We start from the raw sequence: 9567 nt of genomic DNA, 5'->3' as shown, positions 1-9567 counted from the left end.
GAAAGAAGGAAGAATGGCAGGGAATTTTATTATTCAACCTAGCACTCTATACCACTCTTTTCTTCAGTTATTTAGAATATTCCAAGTATTTCATATAAAAGTCAGAGCTGAGAGGGGGGGGGGCAGTGATTATAAAGATAAAATGAAATAATTATCTTTTCTAGTTTTCTTCAAAGGAACAAAACCAAATTTTTTAATTACACTTTACAACCTGATAGTGTAACTGTAAACCTTAGAAATTTCAAACTCAGACATTTTGATCTAACAGAATTCACACTTTGAAATATCGAAGGTCTACAACATCGGGTTGCAAAGATATAGATAGAATATTAAAGTTTTCTGTATAATTTTTTTTTCTTTTTTACGTAACTGAATTCAAAAATAAGCAATGCTGCAGGTTTTCTTTTTGTTGATGTTGACTTCAAAAGCTAAACTTTTTTTAGAATTTCTTTTTATAAACTTTACTGAGGTTAAAGAATAGATTCGATTAACAATATATTACTGAAATAAATCTACACATAAAAAAATTGAGAAATCGAAAATTTATAAATACTGATATGATACTCATACTAACAAATAATTGAGTATCTGCCACAAACTCTGATTTTCTAGTCCTAATATCTTTGCAACCCAGTATCGTAGACCTTAGATATTTTAAAGTATAAATTGTGTTAGATCAAATAATCTAAGTTTGAAATTTCAAAGGTTTACACCATCAGGTTGCGAAGATATAGGGATCAGAAAATTTAAATTTGTGGCAAAAACTCAATTTCTTTCGAACATTTAAAAATATATTTCATTTGCAACACTTTTAAAATACAAAACTCTTTTGGACGTTTCTTAATTAAAAAGAAAGAACAAGTACTACATTTATTCCAAAGTTTTATGGGTATCTCTGTACGATGTCTATTTATAAATCTGCTCAGGGCGAATTCAGGAATTTTTACATAGGGGGGAATAAACATTTTTTTCTTCCTAATTGGGGCTATGCACCCGATGGAGCCCGAAAACCAAAGATTTCTCTGATTCAGGAGTTTAAAGAATCTAGTTCTAATATCCTGTCTCCTGACTAGTTCTAGAACAGTAGGGATAGGTCTGGTTGGTATCCTCTCCACCTGTACTAGTTTAGTAGCAGGTTTCTCTATACATACAGAGGATATACCTCCTTGGTGTACATGGATCAGGTAGTTAATATCCTTCTAGCCGGGGTATAAAGTTCTATTTCAGTAATATCCTCCTAGTCGGGGTATAAAGTTCTATTAACAATATCCTCCAAGCTGGGTTATAAAGTTTCTTCAACAATATCCTCTTAGCGGGGTATAAAGTCATTCAACGGTATCCTCCTATATTCTATGTCAACAATATCCTCTTAGCAGGGGTATAAAGTTCTAATAACAATATCCTCCAAGCTGGGTTATAAAGTTTCTTCAACAATATCCTCCTAGCGGGGTATAAAGTCATTCAACGGTATCCTCCTATATTCTATGTCAACAATATCCTCTTAGCAGGGGTATAAAGTTCTAATAACAATATCCTCCTAGCAGGGTATAAAGTCATTCAACGGTATCCTCCTATATTCTATGTCAACAATATCCTCCAAGCCGGGTTATAAAGTTTCTTCAACAATATCCTCCTAGCCGGGGTATAAAGTCATTCAACGGTATCCTCCTATATTCTATGTCAACAATATCCTCTTAGCAGGGGTATAAAGTTCTAATAACAATATCCTCCCAGCCGGGGTATAAAGTTCCTTCAATAGTATCCTCCTAGGCAGGGTCAGGGGTCAGGGGGCGGAAACGTCATGTGTGTGTCTGTACCAAAAGAGTGTGTGTAAGGTTTACCGTACCAAATGTGTGTACTGTAGGTGTATACAGTACGTAAGAATCTCGGTATTTGTACAGTCCAGGAGAGTACATTTGTGCATTGTTAATTGTTTACTTAAAAATAGGTTTAATATGCATGTAATATATTATTTACATATTTAAGTCAAAACTATAAGCCAAATTTTCATGCAAAGAATATAATTGGATTAAAGTTTACAATAAACTACTTAATTATAATTGACGACATTGTTCTGCAATTTCCTTGACTGTAGTCATGTTGTGTGTCTGTACCAGAAGAGTGTGTGTAAGTTTACCGTACTGGTCTGTAAAGCAGTGCGACTGGCTTTCTCATGCCAGACCAGCGCCATTTCCTTTCCCTTTATTCCTATTCCCTGACCAGGATATAATGTATAATGGCCATATCCTTCTATATTCTATATCAACAATATCAAGTTACAAGTAAATGTCAATTTTTCTCCCAGTTGCACTAATATGGAAAATATATCTAATGTATTATCAACATTAAAAGAATTGTAAAAACTTTTCAGGAAAAAAATGCCATAATTATACTATTCTAACAGGGTAGTTATTTGCTTTCGTGAAATTTTGACAAAGTTTTAAAAATATTTTTTTTATCGCAATAATAAAAATTATAAATGGCGTTTTTTCTAGAGTATTGAATTTAATGCATGTCCTCCCGGCCCCCTGTTATCTTAGATTTTATCTTTTATATTTTGCAGGTATATTTCCCTCCAGTATTGGGTGATGGATCCCCTCCTCTCCGGAGATTTTACTCCGATCTCAACCTTCTACTGCCACAACAACCCTATGATAACCGACTCCGGGATCATCAAACAGATAGCATGCGGACTCCCTACCGGAGCACAAGCTTTACAGTACTTCCATCATCCGATTTCAACCTTGACAGGGTTGAGTTCTCTTAACTCTACCTCTCCTCTAATACTTTCCGTAGCGATCTGTCTGATCGCATCCTTAGGCATAATTATTTTCTCATTTGTAATTTTTCTATTTAAACAACCAGCAAAAAAAACCTCTTCCATAACTCTACTATAGAATATAAAGTGCTTTACTTGATAATTATACTCGCTTTTAGATAAATGTATATTTTTGTACTACTCGGTGTACAGTATGTATGATATTGTGTACAGTGAGCTGTACTGTAATTGTGCATTGTACCCTGTACAATAGAGACCAAATTTACATTGGACATTTGTAAATTTTAGTTTTGTAAAAAAAAGATTTAAAATTTTTTTAATGAAATAAACTATTTGTTGTATTTGATAACAAAATTTAAACTATCTATGGAATTGGGTGAAATTCTGATAAATTGTGTTCAACTGAAGTTGTTTAAAAGTTATAACAAAGTTTTTAAAATAATAATCAAAATAATACTCTTCCTTAAATTTGAATTTTCTAAATATAAATCTATGAAAGTTTTCATGTATTGAGAGAGATAGGGAGAGGAGTAGATAGACAGTGAGAAGACAGTAAACCAACCTTGGTTTAGTTTTAGTTCTCCGTTAGTTCCTCAATTCAACCTTGTTTATTTTCATTTCTCCTGGAGTAGGCTCAGAGATACTTAAAGATAGTTCAGGTATACTCAGAGATAGGTTCGGGTTCAGGTTCAGGGATACTCAGAGATAGGTTCGGGTTCTGGTTCAGGGATACTCAGAGATAGGTTCAGGTTCAGAGATACTTAGATATAGGTTCGGGTTCAGGTTCAGGGATACTCAGATATAGGTTCAGGTTCAGGGATACTTAGAGATAGGTTCTGGTTGTAGTTCAGGGATACTCAGAGATAGGTTCAGGTTCAGGGATACTTAGAGATAGGTTCGGGTTCAGGTTCAGGGATACATAGAAAAAGGTTCTGGTTCAGATTGAGGGATACTCAGAGATAGGTTAAGGTTAAGGGATACATAGAGATAGGTTCTGGTTCAGGTTTAGGGATACTTAGAGATAGGTTCAGGTTTAGGGATACTTAGAGATAGGTTCGGGTTCAGGTTCAGGGATACTCTGAGATAGTTTCAGGTTCAGGGATACTTAAAGATAGGTTCAGGTTCAGGGATACTCAAAGATAGGTTAAGGTTCAGGTATACTTAAAGATATAGGTTCAGGGTTTGGGATGCTCAGAGATAAGTTTAGATGCAGGGATACTCAGAGATAGGTTTAGGTTTAGGGATACTCTGGATACCCAGGTTCAGGTTAAGGTTTAGGTGTTTAGGTCTTACCAGATATTCAAAAAGAAAGAAAACTTGATATAAAAATCTTTCATTGATTTAGTGTCAGATGTTCCAAAACAATCTATTCGTAAACAAATTGTAAACAAACTTTTCTTAACTTTTCTGCCATATTGTGTTTTTTTTACTTTTCCGGTTTATCAATTATTTTCGTTCATTATTTCTACTGTTTACTACAGGGGTCCAGATAAAAATGAGACCATCGCGATCTTAGAACGTCTAGATACTTTAATTTGTAAACAATAGAAAAAGTAACCATCTTTACTCTTTAAATCTTGTTTACTAGTTTACTAGTTTACTATTTTACTAGTTTACTAGTTTACTAGTTTACTAGTTTACTAGTTTTCTAGTTTACTAGTTTACAAAAGTTGAATTGAATTTTGAAAACAAACTCTGGAAATACAACATTTGTTCTTGACTGACGTTTGACCTTGAGAAAGAATATTTGAAATTGTCAAGGTTTGATTCTGGTTCAGTTCCCCTCTTCTGCTTTCTTTCTCCTCCTTCCTTTTGCATTATTTCCGCTTCCTTCCTTCCTTTTTAGTTGCTCTTCTTCCTTTTTAGTTCCTCTTCTTTCTTCTGCTATATTTCCTTTCCTCTCCTTCCTTCTGATTAATTCCTCTCCTTCCTTCTGGTTTAGTTCCTCTCCTTCCTTCTGGTTAAGTTCCTCTCCTTCCTTCTGGTTTAGTTCCTCTCCTTCCTTCTGGTTTAGTTCCTCTTCTTCCTTTTGATTTAGTTCCTCTCCTTCCTTCTGGTTTAGATCCTCTTCTTCCTTCCTTTTTAGTTCCTCTTCTTCCTTCTGGTTTAGTTCCTCTTCTTCCTTCCTTTTTAGTTCCTCTTCTTTCTTCTGCTATATTTCCTCTCCTTCCTTCTGGTTAATTCCTCTCCTTCTTTCTGGTTTAGTTCCTCCTGATTTATCCTGGTTCCTCCCACCTAGCTTCTTACTGTTTTATATTTCTCCTGGTTCTTCAAGGTTCCTTACTGTTCTCTATATGTCTACTGGTTCTTCAAGGTTCCTTACTATAATTTATATTTCTCCTGGTTCTTCAAGGTTCCTTACTGTTTTCTATACTACTCCTGGATCTTCAAGGTTCCTTACTGTTCTCTATATTTTTCCTGGTTCTTCAAGGTTCCTTTCTGTTCTCTATATTTCTCCTGGTTCTTCAAGTTTCCTTACTGTTCTCTATATTTCTCCTGGTTCTTAAAGGTTTCTTACTATTCTTTATATTTCTCCTGGTTCTTCAAGGTTCCTTACTGTTCTCTATATTTCTCCTGGTTCTTCAAGGTTCCATACTGTTCTCTATACTACTCCAGAATCTTCAAGGTTCCTTACTGTTCTCTATGCAACTCCTGAATCTTCAAGGTTCCGTACTGTTCTTTAAATTTCTCCTGGTTATTCAAGGTTCCGACTTGCATGTTTCCGATAAAGTAAATCTGGCAAAATGTATAAATATAGCTAAAGTATCCGACATTATCCGTAGTAAATACAAGCTTTATAGCACTATTTCTATCACTTTAATGCTAGTTACACAGACAAATACAGGTATTATAGACCTCTATAAATGGAACTGTCACGGTTTTCAAATAGAAGAGCTAGAAACCAAGGGGAACCAGAAAGAACTACGAGAAACCAGGGAAAACTAGAAAGCACCAAAAGAAACTAGGAGGAACCAGGATGAAGTGGGAGGAACCTGGGGAAACTTGAACGCACAAGAGAAACTAGGAGGAACCAGGAGGAACTAGGAGGAACCAAGATGAAGTGGGAGAAACCTGAGGAAACTAGAAAGCACCAAGAGAAACTAGGAGGAACCACGAGGAACTAGGAGGAACCAGGATAAAGTGGGAGGAACCAGCGGAAACTAGAAAGCTCCAAGAGAAACTAGGAGGAACCAGGAGGAATAGAAGGAACCAGTGGGAACTAGAAAGAACCAGGAGAAATTAGGAGGAACCAGGGGAAACTAGAAAGAACTAGGAGAAACCAGGAAGAATTAGGATGAACTGAGAAGAACCAGGGGGAACTAGAAAGAAAAAAGAGTAACTAGGAGGAACCAGGGGAAACTAGAAAGAACCAAGAGAAACTAGGAGGAACCAGGATGAACTGGGAGGAATCAGGGGGAACTAGAAAGAACCAGGGGAAACTAGGAGGAACCAGGGGAAACAAGAAAGAACCAGGAGAAACTAAGAAGGACTCAGGGGGAACTAGAAAGAACCAGGAGAAAAAAGGAGGAACCAGGGGAACCAAAAAGATTCAGGAGAAACTAGGAGGAAACAGGAGGAACTAGGAGGAACCTTGGGGAACTATAAAGAACTAAGAGAAACTATGTAGACCCATGGGGAACTAGGAGAAACCAGGGGGAACAAAGAGGAACTAGAAGAAACTAGGAGGAACCAGGAGAAACTAGATGGAACTAGAAGAAACTAGGAGGAACCAGGAGAAACGAGGAGGAACCATAAAAAAACTAAAAGGAACCAGGGGGTACTAGAAAGACCCAAGAAAAACTAGGAGAAACCAAGGGGTACAATAAAGAACCAAGAGAAACTAGGAGGAACCAGGTGGAACTAGAAAGAACCAAGAGAAACTAGGTGGAACCAGGGAAACTAGGAGGATTCAGAAGGAACCATGAGGAACCAAAAGAATCTTGGAGGAACCAGGAGAAACTAGAAGGAATAAGAAGGAATCAGGCGGAACCAAGAGAAACTAGGGGAACCATGGAAACCATCAGGAACCAGAATTTACAAAAATAAACCAAATATGAATTTTTGATTTAATTTTTAACTTTTATCCTACATTTTTAAGAATTTTTAATTTTGGATTTTGTTTAGCTGAGAGGATTATATCTAGAATTGAATGCTATTATTTCAATACTCTGAGTGTTGGTAAGTCATCGAACAAAAGAAATATTCTTTTAACCATAAATCGTCCACCATTGTTAGGATTGATTGATTGAAGAGACAGGTTCAAACAATTATTCCTTTTACTCCTTCCGGGGAATAGTTTCTGGTCGGAGAAGGAAATCATGGAGTGGGGATATTCGCAAGAATACAGGGTTAGAGATTGTAAAGACGACCTGAACCTCGTATAATATATAACGATTCCTAGGGTAATTTAAGTCTTCTACCTTATATATACAGTGATAACCAGAATACTCTGGAATAGGGAGTCGACTTAATCTCAACTTAAAACTTCAAATTGTCCAATGAGAATGAAACACAACAATTGTGCAGTTCAAACAGACCTATTTCACTTAAAAAGTGATTTAATAAGTTAATAGTAAAACTATTTGCTTTGTAACAACACAAATGTACTTTAGTATTGCTTTGATGTCGTCTTCTTATTCCACAGCTTTCTGGTTCTCACTGTGGTTTTTTTTTTTTTTTTAATGATTCAGCAAAGAAAGAATGAAGTTTGCAGGGAACTAAAAATATTAGAAACAGCCAATATAAATTCTGTACAGTCATCTCTGAAGTCTCATTCTTTGTGTGTAACCCTGTGAATTACTATTTTGTATTTTTGGAAATGATAAAAGCAGTTAGATAAAATAAAAGAAGGTAAATTTCACCCGCGGAGCAAGTTATCTAACATTTTAAGAGTTATGTTTTTCTTCGGAAATTCGGATCCTTTCCATCAATTGGATACAAGATATAAACTCTCTCCATAGCACTGTATAATGATATATATTGAGGTCAACTGGGGAGGAACTTTTACTTACCCTCAACTTACTACAAACTTTAGTTCTTCCTTCCCTTAATTTTATTTGATGTATTAAGTTCAGTCATATCATTCATCTTCAAAATAGGATTTTATTGTTGGGGGGTCATTAATATTATTCCTTATTCGTGACACCGTAAATTACAATATACCTAGAATTATATCATGTCCAATTCTTCTTTTATAGGATTTGAGTAATTTTAAAGTGATCGTTCATCATTTAAAAAAAAAACATACTTGCTTTTTAATTTACGATTACAACTTAAAGCCACTCAAAGATGTATGGTAAGAATGTCTGATTAATATCTAATATTAATTCAAAACACTGGTTTTTAAGGAAAGAAATTCAGTCTTTGCCACAAACTATGATTTTCTTATCTTTGCAACCAAATGTCGTAGATTTTAGATACTTCAACTTATGTTCTATAAAATAATCTAAGTTTGAAATATCAAAAGTTTACATCGTCAGGTTTTAAAAATATAGGAATTAGAAATTTTTAGCTTGTGACAGGTTTCCACACAAAAAAAAATTGTGTGTTTTTTAGTCTTTCTCAGTTCATGATGAATTCATTGTAAATGTGCTATAAAGTTAAATTAATTCCCGGATTTTCTCAAAAAAAAATGTAGGATATAACATTTTCTCTGTATCTCCATTCTCCAAGGACTAAATGTAATCTAACCTGAACACCAATGTCTAGCTTAGGCATCGATCACACAGGGTGTCCCAAAAAAAGCTCTTTTAGACATTGTAGCAATCACCACGGTTTAATTTCTAAAATTTTAATATTTTTTTGAAATCTTCGAAAATTTCCTTTCGAATGATTTCAATTAAATGTAAGCCAAAATGTCAAATTTCAAACTGTCATAACTGTCATAATTGATATCATAACTATCTAATTGATGTCATAACTATCTAATTGATATCATAACTCTCTAATTGATATCAGTTAATCGATCAATCAATCATAGATTTTTACAATGTCAAAAAATTTTAAATGCAAAGATATAAGGAGTAGAAAATTAGAGTTTGTGGCAAAGGTTCATGCGTTCCTCTATCTCCTGAAACAAAAACCGATGAATATGGGGAAAGATCAGTTTAATGCTGATATGATGCCTAGAAATTAAAGGGACTGTACGCGCCATTTCAAGTGACCCTCCAGGCAAAGAGGACAATGCCCGATTCACAACGGATACCTTAAACCTGAATCTCTGATCAATAATTTGGAAGATATTGTTGTTTTTCTAGGCTTAGAAACCACAATTGAAAATAATCCTGATCAGAGACAGTCTTTACAGTTAAATTGTAAGTCGAGCATTGTCATTTATAAAAAGAGAAAAGGGGCCTTTAATTTCTACTATGTAACCTGTATCCAACTGGGGATAAAAAAGATCATGTTTTCGAGGTCTTCTAGAGGATCCCAAAAATTAAATGCTGCTATCCTAGGTTTTCTTTCAGAAATTTGATTTTGGACGATTGAGGTTCGACTTTTTCAACTTTATCACCGAGGAAATACTTTAGATTGAAAACAGTGGTTGTTGAATATTCTCATAACTTTGGTCCGAAGTTAAAAATTCTTCCTCTAAGTCCTGTGGACAGTGTGAAGACGAGATCCGTTCTGTAACTAAGACATTTAATCCAAGTGGCTGTACAAAATGTTTTCTGAGGCCCATGTAATTTAAAGAATTTGAGCCGCGGCTCAAATATGAATTGTATTAAATTTTCAAGATTTAAGCCAACGCTCAATTGAAACCGGTTTTTGGGGGGATTTAAAACGCA

The 9567-nt window shown here is 35.1% G+C and overlaps 1 long non-coding RNA gene across 1 annotated transcript; it reads left to right on the top strand.

Moving 5' to 3' along the window:
• The first annotated feature begins 1039 nt into the window (after nucleotides 1–1039).
• On the top strand, nucleotides 1040–3080 carry LOC111711985 (uncharacterized). Its single transcript, XR_002767361.1, has 2 exons — nucleotides 1040–1184; nucleotides 2564–3080. It is a non-coding gene; the product is annotated as an uncharacterized LOC111711985 (long non-coding RNA).
• The last annotated feature ends 6487 nt before the right edge of the window (nucleotides 3081–9567 follow it).

The sequence above is a fragment of the Eurytemora carolleeae genome, unplaced genomic scaffold, assembly GCF_000591075.1.
Source record: "Eurytemora carolleeae unplaced genomic scaffold, Eaff_2.0 scaffold110, whole genome shotgun sequence".
In the NCBI taxonomy this organism is placed as follows: domain Eukaryota; kingdom Metazoa; phylum Arthropoda; class Copepoda; order Calanoida; family Temoridae; genus Eurytemora; species Eurytemora carolleeae.
Note: the sequence above shows the minus strand (reverse complement) of the source record. Positions and strands in the feature narration are given on the sequence as shown.